At 54.5% G+C, this 25935-nt stretch overlaps 1 protein-coding gene and 1 long non-coding RNA gene across 8 annotated transcripts in view; one reads left to right on the plus strand and one right to left on the minus strand.

Annotated features, from left to right (window-relative positions):
- Positions 1 to 15485, minus strand: part of LOC102145378 (proline-rich protein 5) — a 180831-nt gene extending 165346 nt beyond the window's left edge. For 4 of the 7 annotated variants that reach the window (XM_065522008.2, XM_074003573.1, XM_074003566.1 and 1 more), the window contains exon 1: positions 15269 to 15485. The gene's annotated coding sequence lies outside the window, so the exon portion shown is untranslated. Of the gene's footprint in view, positions 1 to 7442; positions 7590 to 15268 lie in introns of those variants that run through there. The other 3 variants (XM_065522009.2, XM_045363476.3, XM_005567035.5) reach the window with 1 other exon arrangement.
- Positions 15486 to 15621: 136 nt separating this feature from the next.
- On the plus strand, positions 15622 to 25281 carry LOC135965407 (uncharacterized). The gene is made up of 2 exons (XR_010578310.1): positions 15622 to 15751; positions 24934 to 25281. It is a non-coding gene; the product is annotated as an uncharacterized lncRNA (long non-coding RNA).
- The last annotated feature ends 654 nt before the right edge of the window (positions 25282 to 25935 follow it).

Here is a 25935-nt window from a genome sequence, read left to right on the forward strand (position 1 = left end):
TCTCGCTCTGTTGCCCAGTCTGGAGTACAATGGCACGATCTCGGCTCACTGCAAACTCCACCTTGTGGGTTCAAGCGATTCTCCTGCCTCAGCCTCCTGAGTAGCTGGGGCTACTCAGCTGCCGCCACCATGCCCAGCTAATTTTTGTATTTTTTTGGTAGAGGCAGGGTTTCACCATGTTGGCCAGGTTGGTCTTGAACTCCTGACATCAGGTGATCCACTCACCTCGGCCTCCCAAAATGCTGGGATTACAGGCATGAGCCACTGTGCCTGGCCATCACCAGCACATTTTCTACCACTCTTGAGGCTGGGTCAGCCTGACTTCCAGCTCCTGGCCTCACTGGGCTCACAGCTCAGGCTCTGTGGACACTGGGGTAGGGGGTTGGGGTAGCCACAGGCGGCTTGTTTAACTGAAAAGCCCCAGGCCCCTCCCCAGCCCACCCCTCTGGCCTGGGCCCTCCTGGATCCTCAATCAATTCCAGAAGTCCTTGTTTCGAGGCCCCCACCCAGTCCGGGGGACACACCCCACTTGTCGCTGCAGTCAGAGCCAATGAAACCAACCCCCGCGCGGGGCCCAGCTACTGTTCCTGGGCTAGGGCTTCTGCCAAAGGATTGGGCTGGCCCCTCTTCAGCCATCCATGAACCCTACCAAGGATGACAGGGGTGGACACAATTGCTCATGCGCGGAAGCTGCTTCCATCCCGCGGGTGGCTCACGAGTAGGTTTCTCATCTTACTGATGGGGAGACTGAGGCTCAGGATGCAGCTAATGAGTCATGGGGAGGGGAGAGGGGGTGACTCTGCAGCCAGGGCTCTTGGGACCCCAGAGGGACTGGATCTGAGGCCGGTTAGGGGACCTGCCTTCAGGGGTCCCCAAGGGTCCATGAATTGCCCTTTGTTGGAGCCTGAGGCAGGGTGAGCTGGCAGGGTGGATACAGCCTCCTGACTCCCCGCTCCCCCTGCCCTCCTTCGGGGTGCTGGGCGTGGGAGGATGGCTCTGCCCAGACACCTGGCCCTGGCCCCAAGGGGACTCCTCATTCAGATCTTTTCGGCAGTTTCTGGTTTTGAGTAACCGAGGTCTGGGCCCTCTGTCTTGTGGTTCTGGGTGTGGGTGGCAGATGGGTTGGGGCCAAGGCAAGAAGCCTCTTCCTCAGGAGCTGGGGCTGCCAGGTGGCCCTCGAGGTGGGTATCTTGACTACAAACTCTGTCACTCCCCAAGCACTGGCTTGGCCCACGGGAATTTCCCCAGACTCAAGGGGCAGATGACAGGAAGGGGCTCTCCAGGGCTTCGCTGCAGGGATAAGGCCAGAGGGTGGCCATGCGGTTAGAAGCTCCCAAAAGCTCCCAGCTTCTTGCAGGGAGCTTGAGCCATCAGCTCCCAGGGTGTCTGAGAGGAGAGGCAGGGGACCCAGGGGCCTCCTTGAAACCTCCTGAGTGAATGAAAGCAGAGGCCGGCTTCCTGGGAGAAGGCTCTGTCCTTGGAAGCCAGGCTCAGTTCATGTCCACATGCTCACCGTTCACTTAGTCTGGGATGATCTTCCCTTAAGCCTGGTCTGGTTGGCCAACTCCTATTCATCCTGCAAAACCCTTCTTGGAGTAACCTAATCCACCAAAGTCTTCTCCATAGCCCTGCCCCACCACACACATCTGTGTTTGGAGGACAGTACTGTCCAGGCCACCCACTACAGTGGGCACATTCCCTGGTGGGCTCAGAGAGGCCTTGGGCGGTCCTGTAGAGTGAGAGCGGCAATTTCCTTAGGTGGCTCCTATAATAACATGGCTTAGCAGCTACTTAGCTCTGACCAAACACCAGGTACCGTGCTTGTCTCTGCGACATTCCCAGGCCAAGACAGCCATCTGCAGCCTCCTTTTAACTCAAGTATTTCTTGAGAACCTCTTATGTGCCAGCCCTGAGCTAAGTGCTGGATTCAAATCTGACCTTGGCCAAATCAGTCACCCCGTGCCAGCCTCCGTGTCTTTACCAGGCTTTCATAATTGCTCTGTGAGAAGGCAGAGTGTGGGGGGCAGGGGGTCTTCATTTCACCTATGGGCACAGAGAGGCCAGCGGGGGCACACGGTGGAATCCAGAGCCCAGCACCAGAGGCTATGTCCAGGCACCCCAGCTGATAGCCACGGAGGAAGGTGGATGAAGAGCTCTGGCTGGGGCCTGGGTGGGCCTCCCCCACCTTCCCTTCCTCCTCCTCTCCCTCCCCCCCCTCCCCCTCTGCCTCCTCCTTCCCCCAGTCTCTCCACTCTCTGCCTATGGCATCCCCTGTATCAGAGTATGCTTAAGGAGGAAATTCACCTGAGCTCAGTGACTGTGACATTGCCTTCCCATAATCTTCCTGGCACTGTGACCAGAGACCTCCCTGGAGGGTCCTCTCAGCTTTGGGGCCAGCAGAGCAAGGCAGTGTGGTTAACCTTGACCCCTAGCATGCAGGCCTCTCCACCTCGTTGGGCTGGCTCCTCTCCTGAGGACATCTCAGCTCTGCTGGCCACGCCCCTCTGCAACTCAGTGGGCCAGTGGCCACGCCCTCTGCGACTCAGTGGGCCAGTGGTAAGGCAGGTCCATGGCCACGTGGTGCAGGTTCCCTCTGTGCTGTCTCCCGGGCCCCACAGATTCCTACTCTTGCCAGCTCCTCCCTCCAGCCACTGCTCTCTCAGGCCACAGCTCTGGCCACAGCATCCCCTCCACATCGGCCTCCCTGTGGCTGGGCTTCTTCCTCCTGGCTGCCCTCCAGGCTGTGGCCACAGGGACCTCTGAACAGGGCAGTTTGCCAACATCACCTCCTGCCTCAGCCCTGCGTGAGTCCCACAGCCCCCTCTGCACAGCCACACAAGGCACAGGTGTCCCCCTGGGGCTCAGTGGCTGCTCTTTCCCAGCAAGGCCCCTGGTCCCATAAGGCTGGAAAACACAGAGTGAAACAGAGTTCAGCAGCCACCCTTGCTTCCACAGAGCTGTGCCTGCACTGTCTGCTGGACTCCCCAAAAAGGGATGTTTCCCAAACTTTTTTTTCTTCTTTGAGATGAAGTGTCACTCTTGTTGCCCAGGCTGGAGTGCAGTGGTGCAATTTTGGCTCACTGCAACCTCTGTCCTCTGGTTTCCAGCGATTCTCCTGCCTCAGCCTCCTGAGTAGCTGGGATTACAGGTGCCCACCACCATGCCCAGCTAATTTTTGTATTTTTAGTAGAGATGGGGTTTCTACTATGTCGCCCAGGCCAGTCTCAAACTGCTGACCTCATGATCCACCTGCCTCAGCCTCCCAAAGTTCTGGGATTACAGGCATGAGCCACTGCACCCGGCCTCCCAAACTATTTTTTAACTAACATTTTGCAGAGCACTTCCCTGAGTTCCCAGGAATCCAGTCCAAGGAAGGCTGGCCCTCCGGGTGAACAGCCACCATCCTGCAGATTCCTACTATGTGGTAAGCACATGCTGAGCCCTTCATGGGCTGGTGTCAGTTGAGCCTCACATAGAGGCCAGGAGAGGAGGATCAGCACTCCAGCTCTGCAGATGCCGGGGCCGAGAACAGACTCAGCAACCACTGGTGGCATGGTAGGGTGAGGAAGGAAGAACCGCTGCAGTGCTACCCTGGCAGACAATCGTGGCCCTGGAATGCCAGGGTCCAGTGAGAGCTGCCGGGATGCACGAATGTGGAGACCACATTGTAGTCCGACCCTGCTCTGTCTGGGTCCTGCAGCCTGTGCCCCAGCACTGCCCTGCCCTGCCCCAGGCTCTCAAACCCCATCTTGGCTCCCTCCTCTGTCACACACTGCCACCACTGTGTCACCTTGAGTTCCTGGCAGGGGACTCTGAGCCTCTAAGCAGGCACCTAGGCTCTGGCAGGGAGCCAGGAACATGCCCTGGTGTGTGTGGGGGAGTCTGAGACCAGGTGTCCATCCCTTATCCTCCCAACCAGGGGATCTGTGGCTCAGGGAGATGTCCCAGCCCGCTTGCCGTGGTGGGCAGGCACGGGAAGACGCAGCAGCTCCCATGGGGCAGTCAGGCACCCAGGGTGGGGAGGGCAAAGGCTGGTGAGCCCTGCTGTGGGACCTCCATGGAGGCAGTGCTGCCACGGCTGCGGCTCTGGGATGCCCACCTCCTGGCTGGGCTGTGGCGGGACCCCTTGCTGCCCCACCAGGTGGGGACCAGCCCTCCTGTTAGGTTCAGACGCTCACTTCTGTCCTTATCCCCCATCCTTCCCCATCCCACCTTTCCTTCTACTAAACGTGCACTTTAGGGTGGGGGAGGGACATGCCATTCCAGGGGCTGTGCTCAGCATTTTCTATACTTCCTCACAGGAAGCCACAGGGCAGGTGCCCTTCATCTCAAAGATGAAGTATCTGAGACTCAGAGAGGTAGAGCAAACTGTCAAAAGTTGCACAGCTGGATAGTGCTGGAGCTGGGACTTGAACCCTGGACCCTGTGACCCTAAAGGGCCACATCAGTATCTGTGCCCTACGGCCCCGAGCAGCCTCATTCTGAGAAAAGTTTGTTGACTGAATAAAGTAGAAAGCCCCAAATCACAGCAGCTCCCAGGAGGGACCTGACATCAGTGCTCCCCCCACCAAACCCACTCACTCAGGCTGAGGTCCAGCCCTCCCTCCTTGTGGGTCTCTCGTCCTCCTACTCACCTTCCTCCAAGTCTCCAGCCACACTACACTCACCCTCGCCCACACACCTGCCTCCCTCGCAGCCACCCTTCAGCACAGTGGCACCGGTACAAGCCCTCAGGCTGGGCTGGGGTCTTCTCCGGGCTTCCTGAGCCCCAGGCTTCCCTCTGCGAAAGTTCCAATCACACCATGGCTCTATGTCTTCTGACCAGCCTCCCCTATCAGACTAAATGTCCCAGAGGGGAGAGGCTGGGTCTTTTTTTTTTTTTTTTTTGAGAGGGAGTTTCGCTCTTGTTGCCTAGGCAGCAATAGGGTGATCTCGGCTCACTGCAACCTCCACCTCCTGGGTTCAAGCGCTTCTCCTCCCTCAGCCTCCTGAGTAGCTGGGATTACAGGCATGCGCCACAATGCCTAGCTAATTTTTTTTGTATTTTTAGTAGAGATGCGGTTTCCCCATGTTGGTCAGGCTGGTGTCGGACTCCTGACCTCAGGTGATCCACCCGCCTCGGCCTCCCAAGGTGCTGGGATTACAGGCATGAGCCACCGCGCCCGGCCGAGGCTGTCTTTATGGCAGTGGCCCCCCAGTGTTACTGGGCTCTCAATGCACGCTCAAAGTCACTGAAGGGACTCTAAAAATTTGAAAAATACAAAAAAAATGGAAAAAGAAACAAACCACCAGAGAAATTACCGCTCCCCATCTCGGTACATTTCATTTGGGTCTTTTTTCTGTCTGTCTGTGTGTTTCTGGGACACCAGGGTGAGCATCCTAAGAACACAAGCCTGCCTCTGCCCACCTCCCTCGCAGGAATAAATGCTGCATTTGCAGAATGGACCTGGGGCGGCCCCAGGTATCCTCTGAGGCCTAGGAGAGGGGGCAGTCACTCAGGGTCACTCAGCTACAAGGGGAGAGGCCTAGACTTGAAGGCCAGTGCTCCTGACCCCCCAGGGCACTGACTCCCACGGCAGTCGCTTTCAAGGCCCCAGAAATCTTAATTTTCCACTGTCCGTCTGACCATCCATCATCCTGGAAGGCCAGGAAACCAGAGGCCCCGCCTGCACAGACGGTTCACAGAAGCAGCGAGTGCCCCACCCGCGTGCACCTGCAGGCTTCCTCCTGTCCCCTAAGGCAGGTGCCTCCTGTCCCCTAAAGCATTTCTGTCACTCACTCATGCTCTCAATTCATCGAATGCTGCTGGGGTCCCACTCTGTGCCAGCCTCCAGCTGAGCCCTGGGACCCAGAGATGAATCACACAAAGCAGCCCCAGGCTGTCGGGGAGACCTGGGAACAGGGCAGAGAAGCTCTGTATGACAAGTGCTGGCCCAAAGGCATGAGCAGAGCCCGGGTTGAGATGGCGCTGGGAGGGCCGTGGGTCTGCCCGGCCTGGGGTGAACAGGAGGCGGCCAGGAAGGATTTCTAGAGGAGGATGCCTTCCAGCAGCCGCTTAAAGAACCAGCAGGCAGGGCGTGGTGGCTCACACCTGTAATTCCAGCACTTTGGGAGGCCGAGGCAGGTGGATCACCTAAGGTCAGGAGTTCCAGACCAGCCTCGCCAACATGGTGAAACTCCATCTCTATAAAAATACAAAAGTAAGCCAGGTGTGGTGGCATGCGCCTGTAATCCCAGCTACTCGGGAGGCTGGGGCAGGAGAATCGCTGGAGGCGGAGGTTGCAGTGAGCCGAGAATGCACCATTGCACTCCAGCCTGAACAACAAAGGTGAAACTCCATCTGAAAAAAAAAAAAAGAGCCAGCAGAAGCCCAGCAGGTGAAGGATGGCAGGAAAATCGGACTAGGCATAGGAACAGCAGGAGGAAGGCCTAGAGGACAGAAGGCTGAGAGTGAGCAGGAAGAGACTGCGTGTCCGGGCAGGTGGTGAGCGGGTGCAACAAGGGCCCAGCCCAGAACTGGGCGTCGGAGATGACCCGACCACCCACAGGGTTCCCATCAAGAGCCTGCATGCAGCCCGCTCCCTCTCACAGCTGCTGCATGCGTGGCTCTGGGGACCAGCACTTCCCTTCAGAATTCTGAGCACCTTAGGCAAAACTTCCACCTTAAAACCAGCCTGTCCTTAAGGCCCCCAGCACCAGCTCACGGTTATTTCCTGGACGAGCCAATGCAAAGCCTGCCAGGGCCTACTCTGGAAACTGGAGCTGGTGCAAAGGCTGATCTGTGTCCGCAGGCTTTGGTGGATGTGAGGCCGTGATAAAGAATAAGAACACAGGTGTGATCCTTGCTTGCTCAGAGAAAAAGCCAAGTTTATCCCGAATTCACAAATCAGAGACTGAGGCTCAGAGAGGTGAAGCAACCTGCCCGAGGTCACACAGCAGGTGACCAGGCCCAGGCACTAAGCCCACCCCTCTGACTCCCCTCACCATGGCATAAGCTCCCCTAGGGCAGGTCCATCTGATACGTCCCCCACTGGTCCCTGGAGCCTCGAGTGCTGGCCCCTGGCCAAGGCACCCAGAATGCTTTTTATGAATGAGTGAACAAAAGAATCTGAACCCCCTGCTCTTTGTCCCACCCCACGCAGCAGTAGGAAGAAGCCATCTGCTACTGTTTTTTGTTATTGCTGCTACTCTAAAAATCAAAAGCACAAACCCGAAGTCACAGCACTGTGTCACATCAGGGTGGACAGACACCCCAGTCCTGATTCAGGGCTGAAATGGAGTGGGGCTCCTCCGGGGCAGGGGCACACAGCAGGGTCTTGGAGTCAGACAGACCAGGGCCAAATCTCCACTCAGCCGCTAAGGGCTATGAAACCCGCCACACCGCGCCCCGTCTCCATGCCTAGGCATCCCCACGTCTAAAACCAGACGCAAAGAGTACCTACCTTGCTGGGTGCTGAGAGGACTCAGGAGGTGGGATGCCGCCAGGGTGGGCACAGGTGGAATCCCAGCCCACGGGTGTCCTTTGCCCTGCGACCTTGGCTGAGGTCTGCACCCTCCTGGGGGTGAGCTCGGAAACCCTGCTCAGCACTAAGCACGCTGGATGCCTGGCCTTATGGGCAGCCGAATGGCTTACACATTAGGAAGCGTTCACATGGCCAAAGGGCAGAGGGGGCCCAGGAGCCTGAGGGCAGGTGGCTCACTGGGCTCCCCCATGACTCAGCAGAACTCAGGCTGCAGGCTCGGGTGGGAGCTGCCCCCGACTGCACCCTGTGCAGGGAAGCCCAGCTGCTGGCTGATAAATATTTTATCACTGCTCACAGAGCAGTCCCCAGGAAGGCGCCTGCAGCCTCCAAGCCCACAGAGCACCCCTTCCTGCCTGGACAGAAGGAACTGGCCGGGGCCAAGGTGCAGGATGGGGTCAGGAGCCCAGACAGCTCATTCCTGCCCTGCGACTACAGGTCAGCTCAGCACATACCCCTGAGCCCCACCACACTCTACTCCACCCCATTTTGGGTGTTGGGCTCAGACTGCTATGCCCCTTGGACAGCCCCCCTCCTCCTCTTCACCCCACCTAGAACACCAGCCCTCTGCCTGTTGGCCCAGTCAAACCCTCCATCCTGCTGGCCCAGGGCCATTGCCACCTCCTTTAGGAAGCATTCCTGGATCCTCCCTTTCTGCTGTGTGACTGTGGGGAGGCCCATCACACTCTCTGAGCCAGTTTCTCTTCTCTTCTCTTCTCTTTTCTCTCTTCTCTTCTTTCTTTTTTTCTTTTTCTTTTCTTTTCTTTTTTTTTTTTTTGAGACAGGGTCTCACTCTGTTGCCCAGGCTGAAAAGCAGTGGTGCAATCACAGTTCACTGCAGCCTTGACCTCCCGGACTCAGGTGGCCCTCCCACCTCAGCCTCCCGAGTAGCTAAGACCACAAGTGCACGCCACCATGCCTGGCTCGCTCATTTTTTCATATTTTTAGTAGAGACTGGGTCTTGCTATGTTGCCCAGGCTTGGCTTAAACTCCTGGGCCCAAGCGATCTGCCCGCCTTGACCTCCTAAAGTGCTGGGGTTACTGACGCGAGCCACTGCGCCCAGCCTTCTCTTCTGTTTTTGATTTTTCTTTTTCCCTTCACTTTTCCAGGTTCAGTAACTTGCCCATCTGAGCCAGTTTCTACAAGGGAGCTAAGGATCTCTGCTCATGGGGGACAAAATGAGAGTATGCGAATCAAGTTCTCCCAGCACCTCGCCCACACAGAGACTCATTCTATTCGGGGGAAACCGAACATCAGGAATCAAATCATAAACATGACTGAGCGTGGCTAGGAGTGGGGCACAGGACTGCACAGAATCTGGCTCCTGTCTGTAAGAATCCACAATTTAATTAGGATATGTGACCTAAATAATAATAACAACAACAGTAACAATGGCCACCGAGTTTTAAGCCCCGCCACATGCCAGACACTTCACATCCCATCTCCTCGTTTACTCCTCCCAGAAGCCCTAGGACGTGGGTTGCTTCTTGCTCCCATTTGACAGCAGAGCAGGCAACTGAGATGCAGAGAGGGTGAGAGCCCTGCCTGGGGTCACACAGCTTTTCACATCATCGGGCACGTGGAGGCCCCGCTGAAAGGGGGGCTCCAAGACAAATGACGGAACTTCCATGGGACAGATACTGTGCAGCTCCTAAAAACCCATCAGGACTGCTCACGAGCTCCTGGGCTGCTTAGGGACAGGGAAAATGCTCACGATATTACATCTAGTGAAAAAAGCAGAACCGGTCAGACGCGGTGGCTCATGCCTGTAATCCCAGCACTTTGGGAGGCCAAGGCAGGAGGATGGTTTGAGCCTAGGAGTTCAAAACCAGCTTGGGCAACATGGCAAAACCCCATTTCTTTTTTTTTTTTTTTTTTTTGAGACAGCGTCTTGCTCTGTCACCCAGGCTGGAGTGCAGTGGCAAGATCTTGGCTCACTGCAACCTCTACCTCCCGGGTTCAAGCAATTCTCCTGCCTCAGCCTCCCGAGTAGCAGGGATTACAGGTGTCCGCCACCACGCCTGGCTAATTTTTGTATTTTTTAGTAGAGACTGGGTTTCACTATGTTGGCCAGGCTGGTCTTGAACTCCTGACCTCAGGCGATCCACCCACCTCGGCCTCCCAAAGTGCTAGGATTACAAGCGTGAGCCACCGCGCCCGGCTGCAAAACCTCATTTCTACTAATAAAAAAAAAAAAAGAAAAAAAAAAGAAAAAAAAGAAAAAGAAAACCAAAAAACCAAAACCCAAAAACAAATAAAAAAATTGGCAGGGTGTGGTGGTGCGTGCCTGTGGTCTCAGCTACCGGAATGTGGTGATTGTGCCACTGCACTCCAGCCTGGGTGAAAGAGCAAGGCACTGTCTAAAAAAGAAAAGAAAAGAAAAGAGCAGGATAGAGAACCGTAGAGCTGTAGGTGCGGTGCGGCAATGACACTACACAACAGGACTTCTACCTCAGAACAGATTGACAGGAAATGAATACGTTCAGGGGGCGAGGCTGCAGGCAGAATCAGAGCCCGTTCTCCAGACTCTGTCCAATATGGTGATGTTGGTTTCATATTTAAAATTTCCCCTAGAAAGAGGATTTGTCCACCCCAAGGCTTTTTGAGCAGCTACTGTCTGTCCTGTTTGTTGAGCATTTTTCTCCTCTCTCAGCCTCAGGTTTGGCCTGCGGAAGGCATGAAGCAGAACATGGACCCACCCTCTCCCGGCCATAGGTAGATCTCCTGGCCCCTCCACCGCAGCAAGGCCGAAGCCACGCCCAGGATCTTCTCCCTGTCTTCCCTTTCCACATGGGATCTATTTACCAGGGACCATCACCGCCACCTACCCAAGCCCTAGACTAACAGTCGTAGGTGCTTAGAGAGTAGTGAGCTCCCCGTTACTGAGAATAATCAAGTAGGGAGCCATATGTCTACCCACCAAGAAGTGGCCACGACGGATGACTTTCTGTTCATCTAAATCAGACCCAAATGCCTTACCAGTGGGTGACCTTGGACAAGATACTGATATCTTTGTATCCTACCTTCCTGGTCTGTAAAATGGGATCATGATAGAACAGTGACCTCAGAGGCCCTTCAGAGGGTTAAAAGAGGGCAAGTAGGTAAACTTCTAAGACGCCGTCCAGTGCCTCCCAAGAGCTGCCTATGCATTGGCCATTATTATTTGGCAGCTTTATCCTACTCACCTCAGGAGCTACGCAGGGCAGAAATCAAAATTCCTGTTTTGCAGATGAGAAAACTGAGGCATGGAGAGTAACACCCTCAGACTCAAAGGGGTTGTAAGCAGTGGAACCAGGGCCAGAACTCGGGTCTTCTGGCATTAAGTGGGAGCTGTGCCCCCAGGCTAGGTCCTCTCTCCCTTCATGTCTCTGGCCTGGGTTCTCTTCTAGGCATGAGGTGGATTGCTTTCGCTGGAGAAACTGCTTTTGCAACCCAGTGCAACCTTTAACCAACCCAGCAGATGGCACAGAAAGCATAGCCTTAAGAACTTTCCAGAAAATGAGCAGGACTCATGCTGGGGTCAGAGGAGCCCACCATGGTGGTTCCTGACGGCAAGGCTCTGTGGCAGTATTTCCAGACCTTCGAGCATGCTGTGTGGTGGGGTGGAGCATGCGGACCCAGGTTTGAGTTCCAGCCCTGCCCCCTTGCTGTGGCTCTGGGCAGTCACTGGTTCCCCCTGAGCCTCAGTTTGCCCATCTGTTAACTGGGCAGGGCCACGTCCACCTCGTGGGCTGGCTGGGAGGAGTAGGTGAGACGGTGCCTGGGGAGGTCTATGCACAGGGGCTGGCTGGCAGGACAGGAGCTCAGAAGACGGCAGGCAGCCCCTCCCTTCCAGAGAGGAGCCCACGCTTGGGGGTCAGAACTGAGGACAGCAATGCCCTCTGTGCCGAGATGAATCCGTGTGTTTTCTTGACATCTTTTATTTTATTTGTTTATCTATTTATTTATTTTGAGATGGTGTCTCGCTCTGTCTTGCCCAGGCTAGAGTGCAGTAGCGTGATCTCAGCTCACTACAGCCTCTGCCTCCTGGGTTCAAGCAGTTCTCCTGTCTCAGCCTCCTGAGTAGCTGGGACTACAGGTATGTGCCACCATGCCCAGCTAATTTTGTATTTTTAGTAAAGACAGGGTTTCACCATGTTGGCCAGCCTGCTCTCAAACTCCTGACCTCAGGTGACCCACCTGCCTCAACCTCCCAAACTGCTGGGATTACAGGCATGAACCACCGTGCCTGGCCATCTTGACATCTTTTAAACAAGGACTTGGCCCTGCCCCATCCCCACTTACCCCAGCATGTGGGTATCGGTGTAACACAATAGCAAACTCCATTTCTGTCCCTACTCCTCTGGGGCAGGGGACAGAAGGGCACAGGTATCAGTTGGGGGCTTCCTTGTGCCAGGCCGAGTGAGCACTGTATTTATCTCCCTGCCTGGACTCTTAGGGCCACCCCAACATTAACATTAATACCAACACCACGGCTGATGCCAAGGCAGGGTTATCACAGGATCACGACACTACAAGACCACAGCACTACAAGACTATGCACCACAAGGCTATGTCACTAGAAGAGCACATCACTATAGGAAGACCACGTGGCTACAGAATGACATCACTACTTTCCACGACTCACAGGGAACACTCCTAACTGGGACTGTTCAAGCACCTGACGTGAAGTCGCTTAACTCTCACAGCAGCCTACAGCCTAGAGTGCAGCAGGAATCACTATTTTATCGATGAAGAAGTGGAGGCAGACAGAGGTTAAGTAACTTGCTAAGACCTCCTGAGAGGTGGGACGGGATTCGAACCCACGCAGCTGGCTCCGGAACCCACCCCCTCAGTCACCTAAGCTGTTTATTCCAATCTGCACCTTGCAACGAGAGAACTGAAGCTCAGAGAGCTTAGGCAGTTTTCTCATGGCAGATGGCCCTGACTCTGGGATCCCTAACCTCTCCCCTCTCACTGGCTCCCGAAGGCTCCTCCTGCTCGGCCACCAGAAGTTGAGGGTCCGAGGGTCTGCGGTCAAGCCCCTGGGTAGCAGCAGCACTAGGGCTGCTCTCCGAGACTGAGTGTTTCTGAAGTCATCGAGAAATATGCAAATACGCTCACCAGACTTCTAAGCCCCTGTGCCACCACGTGCTCCCCAGCAAGATCCAATTTGAAGACATAAGAAAAAAGAGAGATGTGGTTAAAATAAAAAATGAGGGCTGCCTTGTCACCAAGAAGCCACCTGTTTGTTCAGCTAAACCATGTCTTCACAATGGCGCAAGATTCTGATCCACATTTCTTGCCTCTAATCCAAGACATGGCTGGTCCTGTTCAGTGCTGGCCCCCTGCAGCCCCCCTGGGCTTCAGGATGAGGGTCTTAAAGCAGGATGCCCTGACCCTGCTGTTTGAGCCTGTGGGCGACCCACACCGCCCTCTGACCTGGATAGCACCGCATTCACACGGCATCAGTAGCCTGCCCATTTCTGCGTGGCTTTCTATCTTGAGAGGCCCTCCTCGCCATCTGCAGGGCCTGGGGAAGGTCTTCACGACTGAATGACTGAATGAATGAATGAATGACTCTCCTCCTCTACGGGAGTCTCATGAGAGCTCTGTTCTTCTCACACATGCCCCAAAAGACGGTTTTGTTCACATCCACAAACGTCCACAACTTGGGGTACCCGGAGAGCTCCTGGTGTTCCTCTTTCCTTGTCACCCGCCCCTCCTGGTGTCTGCACCCCTGACTTGCTGGGCGTGAGCAGGAAAGCTGGCACCACACCACACTGCCTGCCTCTGCCAGGCGGCTCTGCGTTACCATCCCCAGGCCTTTTAAGCCATCCATTAGAAACAAAAAACCCATTAGCTCACAAATGTTTCTGCACAGGCTGCTTTCCCTGCTGATGAAGAATTAAGTCCATGCGAGTGTCCCCACTGCCACCCAGTTAAAACAGCCAAGACACAGAAGTGCCAGCCATTCCCATGGCCGATCCACCCACACCATGGTGTGCTTGTGATGTGGGGCACCACACTTCTTTGGACCTCCCTGACTGCCTCTGTGGGTGGATGGGTGAAGGTAATATGATGATCCCGGTTTTCAGGTGAGTAACCCAAGGCCCAGAGAAGCAAAGTGACTTGTCCAGGGCCACACAGCCAGCCAGTGCTGGAGCTGGGATCCTGACCCAGGCCTGCTGGACTTCACAGCAATCCCCGCCCCACAATTTAAACAAAGGGCTCAGAATCCCAGACTGTTTGGCAGGGAAGGCCCCTGGGGAGGCCATAACCTCCTCTGACTGCTGGGGGACTTGGGCTCCAAGAGGGGAGTGGCTTGCCCAGGGACACAGCAAAGTTGTGGACCCCAGGGTGGGCCCTTCTTGGCCTCTTCGCTGCCTGCCAGCCAGAGGGAGGCAGATGACTTTGTCTCCCTCATCCAACGTTACCACCTAGCGCTGCTCACACCTGAATGTGCATCAGAATGACCATGGGGGACTTACAAAATGCAGATTCCTGGTGCCCCCTTACCAGGTCAGGACGGGGGCCAAGGAATTGGCATTTTATCAAGCACTGCCATCAAGGAGGATAATCTGGGGTCCGGGACCTCACTTGGAGAGTCCCAGCTTACCCCCAGGATTCTGGAGGCTGGCCCAGTGCAGAAAGCTTGAGAGGCCACAGGGAGGCGCCCTCCCACCTGCAGATCAATCCAGGGAATGGGACTCACCACCCACCCTCCCACCAAGAGCATCACTAATCACCTTGCAGCCAGGCCACACCACACGGTCCTCATGGCCTCTGTCCACACATGTCACTCCCACCCATGCCACTGGTAGGGAAGTGGAGGCCGCTTGGAGGAAGTGACCCAGTCGCTGGGACCACATCCTGTGACCTTTGGACCCGGGACCCTCCCCCAATCTTCTACCTTGGCTCTAGTGGAAAAAAATCTTAGAAAGCGTCAGGCTCTGTTCATGGGAACAGGGTCTAGAAATCCACATGATTAGGTCTGAGGCGCAGACCCGTGGCCAGGCAGACCTGGCCAGTGTCCCCACCTGCCAAGGGATGGTGAGGATGTCTCCCCAGGCTCTGACCTTACAGACTGCTAAGCGCTCCAGCCCTGGAGCCTCTGCCCTGGGGTCTGCCGGCTGCCTCCACCCGCCCCCACCCACTCTGCAGGGCCAGCTAACAGCCAGGAAGTGGATGGAGGCACAGGCCAGGGGCCAGAGGGGTGGGGGCCACAGGCTGAGGCAGGACAGGGCTCTGAAAGGAAGGGTCCCCCATCCTCGACCATCTTTGTTTGCTCTATCAAGGGGGGCAATGGCGAGGGAGGCACGAGCTGCCATGGGGAGGGGGCGGCGTCGGGGAAGGAGATGGGGACACGGGGCAGCTGGACGGAGACCCACCCACAGAGACGCGGACAAACTCACAGATAGAGGGAAGGGGGCGGGGCGGGGGGCGCGCGAGAGAGGCTGGGAGAGAACGAGCTCGGGAGGTCCCGGGAGACTGGGGTGGGAGAGGCTGAACCTCCATCCAAGGGGGCCGCCCCTGCCCCGCAGATTCCGCCCGACCCCTACCCCATCCCAGGGCCCCGCAGTCGGAGTCGCGCGCGCGCACCTATGCGCGCACACACAAGCACACACACGCGCACACACATGCGCGCGCCGCTCCGCCGACACCGCCCCGGGGCCCCCCCTTCTGCAGGGGCGCGCGTCTGGCCCCCCAACCCCAGCCACCCGGTCCCCTCTCCGGCCGGGCCTCCGGACCCGTCGCCGCCGCTCACCTCGGTCCCCGCGCCGCCGCCGCCGCCGCGCAGAGCCGGAGCCGGAGCCCGGAGCCCGGAGCCCGGAGCCCGGAGCCCGGAGCCGGGGGAGGGGGCCGCGGAGGCCCCGCCCCGCCCCGCTCCGCCGCGTCCCGCCCCTCGGGCCCGCGCGGGGGCGCCCGCAGCCGCCGCAGCCCCCAGGGACTCCGGGCGCTGCAGGAGAGACTCGCCCAAGTGCGGAAAGCTGTCCGCGGGCACGCCCACTCGGGTGCGCCCGAACTGGGGGCTGGCGCTTGGGCCCCCTCCCGGCCTCCGCCCCTGAGCACTGCGCAGGCTGTGGGCGGCGCCCGCCGGGGCAGGGGGCGTCCCGGGTCACCCGGCGGCCCGGATCGGCCCGTGACGCCCTCAGCCTACCCCTCTGCGGGCCGCAAACGTCCAGAGAGCGCCCCCTCCCCAAGTCCCGGTCAGAGTGGGGCGCCAGAAGCCGGGAGGACAAATCAGACGGTCAGACTCAGTCCCTGTCCCGGGGATCGGGGTCCAGCCGCGGGCGGAGCGGGGAGGGAGGGGAAGACGAACGGGCCTGGCACCAAAAACAGCCCAGGGCTGTGGTTCTCAAAGTGTGGCCTCCGTCAGTGCGGAGTCCCTGAGCTCACCCCGGACCTACAGAAGCAAAAGTCGGGGTTGGGCCCACTATTTCAACAAGCCCTCTGGGTGGTTCCAGAGTTCTGTGAAGTTTGACAAGAACTGCCCTGGTGGAAACATCCAGCACCCCACATCCTGCACCCCACAACCCACATCCCACACCCCAGTGTCTCGAAAAGGGTTTCTTTTCACTCTTCACTTAAACAGCCTCACCCTGTTTAAGTACCTCTCCGTTGATACGTGGCTGTGGTGGGGGCAGTGGGCCGGGGAGCAGTGGTGTCTGTCCCAGGAATCCCTGGCAGGATTGACAGTGAGTGCCTGGTAGAAGCCAAAGGTCCTGTCCTAGGGGCCAGGCTGTGGGCATTCGGGTGGTGATGGTTATTGTCTTTTGGTGTGGTGATTGTTTTACTATTTTAGAATGCAATTGTGCAAGTATTTGTGTCCATATTCAATTGGAAAGCTTTTTTGTTTGTTTTTCCTTCCATCATTGTGCTTGTTTGAAGCTAAGCCACTCGACCCCCAGAAACAGTGTTGACATGAGACAGGTCAGATGGCCAGCCTTCCTGGTGACCAGATTCCAGGACAGCAAGCGCCCGGCCAGACCCCAGGTGCTCTATTTGAAATCTATAGGGCCCTGGTAGTGAGCAGCTCTGCCTGGACAGCAGGATGGGGCATCCCAGAGGGAGGGGAGGGCATCTGGACAGAGGGGCCTAAAGTGTCTGGGTGGCATCTAGACTGGGCAGATAGTGCCTGGATCTAGTACTGGGGTGGGGCTGGAAACAGGGCCCTGGAGGTGCCAGAAGGAGGTGGACCTGTTCTGAACCCTGTGCTGCCAAGAGGGATGTCCTGGCCTTGGAGGGACCTTTGAGGTCATCTAATCCAGCCTCTTGGTGTGTGACCACTAGGACCTCCCCTACTTCTAGTTAAACTTTCTTTCTTTCTTTTTTTTTTTTCTGAGACCGAGTCTTGCTCTGTTGCCCAGGCTGGAGTGCAGTGGTGCCATCTCTGCTTATTGCAACCTCCACCTCCTGGGTTCAAGCGATTCTCCTGCCTCAGCCTCCTGAGTAGCTGGGGCTACAGGTGCCTGCCACCATGCCCGACTAATTTTTGTATTTTTAGTAGAGACAGGGTTTCATTCTGTTGGCCAGGCTGGTCTTGAACTCCTGACCTCGGGTGATCCACCTGCCTGGGCCTCCCAAAGTCCTGGGATTACAGGCGTGAGCCACCATACCCGGCCTAAACTTTCTTATTTTGAGATAATCGTAGATTCACGTGCAGTTATAAGAAATAATACGGAGATGTCTTGGACCCAGTTTTCTCCACTGGTAAAATCTTGCAAAATTGTACTACAATATCACAGCCAGGATATTGGCATAGATGCCATCAAGATACAGAACATTCCATCAGCAAAGGACCCCCCTGTGGACTTTTTATGTGCTCGTCTCCCTCCCTCCTACCTCCTGGCAAATACTTACCTGTTCTCCATTTCTGTAATTTTATCATTTCAAGCATGTTATATAAATGTAATCATACAGTATGTTACCTTTTGAGATTGCTTTTTTTCCACTCAGCATAATTCCCTGAAGATTCTTCCAAGTTGCTTTGTGTTTCAGTAGTTTGTTCCTTGCTATTGTGGCGTGGTAAGAGTTCCATAGTATGGGTATATCATAATTTGTTTAGCCATTCACTTGTTGAAGGCTATCTGGGTTGATTCCCAGTTTGAGGCTATTACCAATAAAGCTGCCATAAACATTTGTGTACAGGTTTTTGTGTGAACATAAGTTTTCGTTTGTCTGGGAAAAGTGCCCAGGAGTGTAATTGCTGGGTCGTATGGGAGTTGCATGTTTGGATTTTTAAGAAATTGCCAAAATGTTTTCCAGAGTGACTGTACCACTTTGCCTTCCCAGCAGCAAAGCTTGAGTGATCCAGTTTCTCCGCATCCCTACCAACATTTCATCTTGTCCCTGTGTTTTATTTTTGCCATGCTGATAGGTGTGTAGTGAGATCTCATGGTTTTAATTTGCCTTCCTCTAACGACTATTGATGTTAAAGATTCAAAACGATCTTAAGAGCTTATTTACCATCTGTAAATCCCATCAGTGGTAGGTCTGTTCATGTCTTTTGCCCATTTTCTAATTGGATTGGTTTTAAAAAAAATGTTCATTAAATTTTTTTTTTAACCCCATGAGCAGTCGACAGAGAAAAAGTTGATTTTTAAGAGTTCTTGGCTGGGCGTGGTGGATCACACCTGTAATCCCAGCACTTTGGAAGGCCAAGGCGTGGGGATTGCTTGAGCCCAGGAGTTTGAGACCAGCCTGGGCAATATGCAGAAACTGTCTTTACTGAAAATACCAAAAATTAGGCTGGGTGCGGTGGCTCATGCCTATAATCCCAGCACTTTGGGAGGCCAAGGCGGGCAGATCACCTGAGGTCAGGAGTTCAAGACCAGCCTGGCCAACATGTGAAACCCTGTCTCTACTACAAATACAAAAATTAGCTGGGTGTGGTGGCACATGCCTGTAGTCCCAGCTACTCTGGCGGCTGAAGTGGGAGAATCACTTGAGTTCAGGAAGTTGAGGTCTCAGTGAGCCAAGTTCACACCACTGCACTCCAGCTTGGGTGACAGAAGTGAGACCCTGTCTCAAAAAAAAAAAAAAAAAAAAAAAAAAAAAAAAAAAAAAAAAAAAAGAGGGTGGAGGATTTGGTGTGCAAATACTTTCAAATACTTTCTCAGTCTGTAGCTTGTCTTTTCATCCTCTTAATTGTTTATTCTCAAAGCATAAGTTTTTAATATTGATGGAGTCCAGTGTATCAATTTTTCCTTCTATGGAACAAGCCTGTCTCTCATTTCCTGCCAGAACATGAGGCTGCCCTGGTGGGGGATGGAGCCCCGTCTGAGAGGAGGTGGCAGCCCAGCCTGTAGCCCAGACACTTTGCTTATGCCCCCAGCATTTCAGGGCCATCCCCACTTGGCCATGTGGGTGTTGTCTGCTGACCTCTGACCTCTGCAGGGAACAAAAGCAACCTAGATCCTCAGGGTCCTGGCCTCGCTGAAGCCTGGTTCTCAAAGGGCAGGGGAAGGGAAGCAGGAGTCTGCGCACCTGCCTTGCAGGCATTGTCTCAGTAAACCCTTGCCCTTGAGGCAGGAAGTGAGACCAAGGGAGGCCCAGCTTGTCAGGCTTTCCTAGCACACCCGGAATTTGAGGATCCAGTGCCTTGGCACCGTCTGCAGTCTCCCAAGGAGAGATTTGAGGTTGCTTATAGTTAGATGTGGAGACACCCCCTCCTTCCTAACTTGGGGTATAAGGTCCATCAGAATAACATCAGCTGTAGCCATATGGTAACACTGATGGTTGCCACACACTTGCTATGTGCCAGGGGCGTTGCGGTGCTCCATAAGCATTGCCCCATTTAGCTCCTGCAAGAAACTCTGAAGTGGGTGCTCTCCTCATCTTCCTTTAAGAGCTCAGACGTCTGGGGACACAGAGAGGTGACGTAATTTACTCAAGGCCACACAGCTCATAGGTGGTGGAGCTAAGATTGGAGCCTCCACGGCAGGGCTGCAGAGGTGGGGGGCTAGCCAGGGTGAACACACAGTTTGTCTCCAAATGCAGATGCTGCGAGGAAGAGGGAGCAGGACGGCAGGAGGTCCGGGTTCCCTGGGTGGGCACACATGGGTCTGCAGGTTTCAGGGATTCACGATAAGGAATATTAAGGGTGAAGATTTCCGCCCAACTCCTCAGACCTAGTGGAGCTTTGGGTCGATCCCAGTGAGTGCGGCAGAGAGGCTGCTTTTACTTCTCACCTTGTTCTTAATTTGAAGATCGATTCATTTTTTTTTTCTTGTATTTTTTCAGAAAGCGTTGGTGGTTCCTAAGATGCCGGTCTTCGCCGGTGTGAATGTTTTTAAAGGAAAGTCAGGGATTGTGTCCTGGGACTCCCTAGGCATGATCTATGGACTATTGTAAAAGTTGTCAGAATGAAACTGGCATCATTTTTGTTAAAAAAAACACCCTGACAGATATGCCGGGTAGGGCCGTTGAGGGAGGGTTCTCGTGCATAAACGCCTGGTAACAAGAGCTATTGCAGGCCGGGTGCGGTGGCTCATGCCTGTAATCCCAGCACTTTGGGAGGCTGAGGTGGGCAGATCACAAGGTCAAGAGTTCGAGACCAGCCTGGCCAACATGGTGAAACCCCGTCTCTACTAAGAATACAAAAATTAGCCAGGCATGGTGGCGCATGCCTGTAATCCCAGCTACTTGGGAGGCTGAGGCAGGAGAATTGCTTGAACCTGGGAGGCAGAGGTTGCAGTGAGCCGAGATCACATCACTGTACTCCAGCCTGAGCGAAAGAGCAAGACTCCGTCTCAGGAAAAAAAAAAAAAAAAAGGAAAAAAAACCGCAAAGGACCCTGCAAAAACTTCACGCTTGCACAAAGGCTGTCACAACCTTACACCAAAAATACTTCTGCAAGGACATCTGCCCAGCAACTGCCTGTCCAGCCTGGGACTGGCACCACCCTTGTTATTAATCCTTGTAGCCAAGGATAATTATCTCAAAACAATTATGTAATCCTTCTCATTTTTCCTTTAAAAACCTTTGTTTAAGGAATGCTTATACACTGTTGGTGGGAGTATAAATTAGTTCTACCATTGTGGAAAGCAGTGTGGCGATTCCTCAAAGAGCTAAGAGCAGAAGTACCATTCAACCCAGCAGTCCCTTTGGGTACATCCTGGATCTATCCAAATGAATTTAAATCATTCTGCCATAAAACACATGCACATCTATGTTCATTGCAGCACTATTCACAATAGCAAAAACATGGAGTAACCTAAACGCCCATCAATGATAGACTGGATAAAGAAAATGTGGTGCCAGGTGCGGTGGCTCACACCTGTAATCCCAGCACTTCAGGAGGCTGAGGCAGGTGGTTCACCTGAGGTTGGGAGTTCGAGACCAGCCTGACCAACATGGAGAAACCCTGTCTCTACTAAAAATACAAAATTACATGGGTGTGTTGGTGCATGCCTGTAATCCCAGATACTTGGGAGGCTGAGGCAGGAGAATCGCTTGAACCTGGGAGATGAAGGTTGCAGTGAGCCCAGATCGTGCCATTGCACTCCAGCCTGGGCAACAAGAGAGAAACTGTCTCAAAAAAAAAAAAAAAAAAAAAAAGAAAGGAAAAAAAAAAGAAATTAGCCAGGCATAGTGGTGCACACCTATATTCCCAGCTACTCTGGAGGCTGAGTTGGGAAGATCATTTGAGTCCAGGAGTTTGAGGCTGCAGTGAGCTGTGATCACCCCGTTGCGCTCCAGCCTGGGCAACAGAGTGAGACTCTGTCTTTAAAAAAACGCCTTTGTCTTCCTTTACCTCCCTACACACACATATGCCTTACCATGGCATGACCCCGTTGCGCTCCAGCCTGGGCAACAGAGTGAGACTCCGTCTTTAAAAAAAAACGCCTTTGTCTTCCTTTACCTCCCTACACACACATATACATTACCATGGCATGGGTATTCCCATTGCAATGCCGTATTTCCTCCAAAATGTCATTGTCTTTTAGAGAGCCTATCTCTATATGTTGTTTGGGTTTACTGTCTAAGATGGTCTCCCCCACACCCTGTTCCCTTCCCTGCTTTGTTTCTCTTCCTAGTGCTTGGATGTGGCATTCTGTTCTACATTTGATTAGTTCTTTCTCTGAGACAGGATCTCGCTCTGTTACCAAGGCTGGAGTGCAGTGGTGTGATCACAGCTCACTGCAGCCTCAACCTTCCTGGGTTCAGGTGATCCTCCTGCCTCAGCCTCCCATGTAGCTGGGACTAAAAGTGCATGCCACCATGCCTGGCTAATTTTTATATTTTTTCTAGAGAAGGGGTTTCACCATGTTGGCCAGGCTGGTCTCGAACTCCTGACCTCAGGTGATCCACCCACCTCGGCCTCCCAAAGTGCTGGGATGACAGGCGTGAGCCACCGCGCCTGGCCGGTTATTTCTTTATTATGTAGTTTATTCAGGAATTCATGAATTCCCTGAGAAAGGAGAGTTGTCTCTTTTCTTCCCCAAAGTGTCTCTGGGTGTTTGGAAACAGTGTTCAGCAGGTATTAGAAGGTGCCTAATAGGTATTTGTTGAAAGGATGAGTGAGTAAATGAATAAATGACCCCACGGTGTGTGGTGCTGGCCACGTCATTTGCGGCACCCCCTGCTCCCCAGATTCACTCACTGCCCACTCTTGCTCCCTGAGGCTGACCTTGGTGGATGGCGTCCCCCACCTGGTTGCATTTGACCCATGGAGGCAGTGGCTAGAGATCAGCAGGAAAGAATGAGGCGCTTCTCCTCTCGCCCTCTGCTGACCCTGGCAGTCCCCGTGGGTTGCATGCTGACCACAGCTCGTGCCCGGATGCTCTGCCAGGCTTTAGCTCCACTGGCTTCCGGGGAAAGCACCATTTCCTTCCCTCCCTTCTGCAACCCCAGGGCTGGTAGCAGTTTCCCTCTTCTGCTGGCCTCTGGCTCTCCCTGACCTGCCCACGCCTCTGTGAACACGAACACCTGGTCAGCTCTGCCTTCTGCTGGGACCCTGACTGCAACAGATGGATATTATTATCATTATTAAGATGGAGTCTCGCTCTGTCACCAGGCTGGAGTGCAGTGGCGTGATCTCGGCTCACTGCAACCTCCACCTCCTGAGTTCAAGGGATTCTCCTGCCTCAGCCTCCCGAGTAGCTGGGACTACAGGCGTGCACCACCACGCCCAGCTCAGTTTTGTGTTTGTAGTAGAGACAGGGTTTCACCATGTTGGCCAGGATGGTCTTGATCTCTTGAACTCGTGATGTGCCCGCCTCGGCCTCCCAAAGTGCTGGGATTACAGATGTGAGCCACCACGCCCAGCCAACAGATATATATTATTGTTGCCACTCTACAGAATTGGAAACTGAGGCTCAGAGAGGTTATACATCACACCCAGGGCCACGCAGCAAGTCCCGACAGAGCCAGGGTTGAACCCAGGCTCCCTGGCTTGGAGCCCATGCTGCTGGCTTTCAGAGGGTTTTGAGCTCTTCTCCTCTGAGGGGCCCAGGACTGGGGTCAACGTGAAGGCACCTCAGGTGACCCGGAAGGCATCTGAGACCTGGACCCCCTCGAAGGCACGCGAGTGCCTGTCGTAGCTCTGGCAGTGACCACGAGCCCATCAGCCTCTTCCTCCTTGTCACCCTGTGAGAGCTGAGCGTGTCTCTGGGGCCTGGCAGGAAACCCCAGCCTGTGCGTGTTTCTGCTGCTCAGTCACGTGAGGCTGTGGGAAGCTGCCGGGAGGCTCAGGCGAGGCCCCTGCCCCAGTCACAGTGGCGGCCTGACCTCACATTTCCTTCCCTTCTTCTCTGAGTGAGCAGATGTGGCCAGTGCCCACCAAGTGCCAGGACCGTCCTGACACCCTGAGGGTGACGGGGGGCACCATGGCAATATATCGGAGGGAGAGGGCACAGGTCCTGCAGCTCAAATACTAAGGCCGAGTCCCTTCTTGAGGGACCCCAGACTCCTTGCTCTTGCAATGGGGACCATTGCACTTGCTAATTTCACAAGTTTATCCTTTCATTTGTTTGCCTATCCATTGGTGGATGGAGCCATTAAAACATAGTTAATGAGCCTTTGTTTATTGCCTGCACCTAAGAAAAGAGCTTTGTGAATCTAAAGCCCTGTATGAAATGTAGTTCTCGGATGCGGGAGTCTGGGTACCTCCCACCACCGCCCCGTGAAGCCTAGGCCAAGAGGGCCTTTGGTGCCATTGAAGGACTGAGTGAAAACCTGACGTGTCTGAGGGCTCTGTGCACTGGGGGGCGCCCCTGGACCCTACCCTATCCCCTGTGACCATAGTCAGGGAGAAAGCCCCAACAGTGCACAGTGGCTAACCCAGGACCACATCATGTGTTCGGCAGAGTAACGGCCCTCTCCTCAAAGAAGTCCATGTCCTGATCCCTGTAGCCTGTGAATATGTGGCCTCATGCACTCCTTACGTGAGAGGAACTTCGCAGATGTGAATAAGGGTCTTGAGATAGGGAGAAGGTGCTGCATTCTCCCAGGCCACCTGACGTCATCACAGGGGTCCTTATAAGAGGTGGGCAGGAGGGTCAGAGTGAGAAAAGGGCGAAATGACACTGGAAACAGAGAGAGATTGGAAGATGCTACCTCTGTGGCTTTGAAGCTGGAGGAAGGGGCCACAAGCCAAGGAATGCAGGTGCCTCTGGAAGCCAGAAAGGCAATGAGCGACCAGATTCTCTCCTAGAGCCCTGGAAGGAGCACAGCCCCACCCGCACCACAGCCTCCAGAACTGTAAGAGAAGAAATTTATGTTTTTTGTTTTATTATTATTATTTTTTGAGATGGAGTCTCGCTGTGTCGCCCAGGCTGGAGTGCAATGGTGTGATCTCAGCTCCCTGCAACCTCTGCCTCCCTGGTTCAAGCAGTTCTCCTGCCTCAGCCTCCTGAGTAGCTGGGATTACCACACCTGGTTAAGTTTTGTATTTTTAGTTTTGCTATGTTGGCCAGGCTGGTCTCGAACTCCTGACCTCAAGTGATCCACCTGCCTCGGCCTCCCAAAGTACTGGGATTACAGGTGTGAGCCACCATGCCCGGCCAAAATTTGTATTGTTTTAAGCCTCTGTGTTTGTGGCTATTTGTTGGAGCGGCCACCAGAAACTAGGACATCGGGCAAGGCTGGGACTGGAACCTGGTCTCCTGCCGCCCAGCCTCTCTGCCCAGGGTGGGATCCCTGTTCCATGGCCTTCCATCCAGGGCTCCCGGGCTGTGAGATTGCCCGGGTGCGTCGAGATTATTTTTCCTTCTATAGAGTGCTTAAAATGTTACAAAGAATATTATATGTATAAAAGAACTTGAATAATGATGGAAAAACCTCTCCCAAGCTCAGGCGCTCAGTGGCAGAACTGGAGCCTGGAAGCCCCACGGGCTCCTCCCCAGGCAAATACTGCTCCATCCTCCTGGAGGTGCTTACCCATCTGAAGCATGTGCTTTACAGTTTTGCACACATTTGTGCCCACAGGGCACCTTTCATGGGACTCTCGTGCCAGCCAGGGGCATGTGAGGAAGATGGAGATCCTGTCCCAAACCCCAGGGCTGCAGCGTCTCCTGAGAGAGGTGAAAATGACCTCAGAAGTTGGTTTCTGATGACAGACCGGGCAGGGAGGCAGCTCTCAGCCTCTGCCTGGGGCTCCTGGAACACCTGCTACCTTGACTCTCAGGCCTCACCCCTGCCACTCCGACTACCCCGCCCCCTGCAGCTGCTGAAGGGCTCTTCCTCTTGATTTGCAGATCTGACCTATGATTGAAAGGTAGTGTCTGTGTAGCATTTTGTGATTTGAAGGGGAAATAAAATTTTCTGAATAATAACGACATGACATTTGGGTGTATTTTCCCCATCGTGTGCTCTGCTTTTCTTTTGCATTTTAGCTTCTCAGACATGACCTTTGGTCTCAGATGCTCAGATTGGTGGCACCCCTTCACATGCAGGGGCGGAGGGAGGTGGCTCCTCAGTCCTGGCCCTGCAGGGGTGAATTCCAGAGCATAACAAGCAGGAGCAGCTGTTGCTGTGCCCTTCTCACCTCCTTCTCTTCCCTTCTAGAGTGGAAAGTCCTTGAAAGCAAGGATCCTGGCTCTCAGCTCTGTGTCAGCTCTGTGTATACCGCACAGGGCTTGGCACACAGTAGGTGCCTGGTGAATATCTGGGGAATGAAAGATACCTTGCAGATTCATATAAATGCATCACCTGTGCCTCAGAGTCGAGCACCACACCTGTGCACCACACCTGTGCATCACTCCTGTGCACATCTGTGTATAACTCCTGTGTATGTACCACACCTGTGCACCACATCTGTTCACATCTGTGCATCACTCCTGTGCGCCACATCTGTGTATAACTCCTGAGTATGTACCACACCTGTGCACCACATCTGTCCACCACACCTGTGTGCCCCATCTCTGCGTCACTCCTGGGCACCACACCTGTGTGCCGAGCTCAGGTTGGCAAGTGGAGTGACAGTAGCCT

Source organism: Macaca fascicularis, chromosome 10, assembly GCF_037993035.2.
Source record: "Macaca fascicularis isolate 582-1 chromosome 10, T2T-MFA8v1.1".
In the NCBI taxonomy this organism is placed as follows: domain Eukaryota; kingdom Metazoa; phylum Chordata; class Mammalia; order Primates; family Cercopithecidae; genus Macaca; species Macaca fascicularis.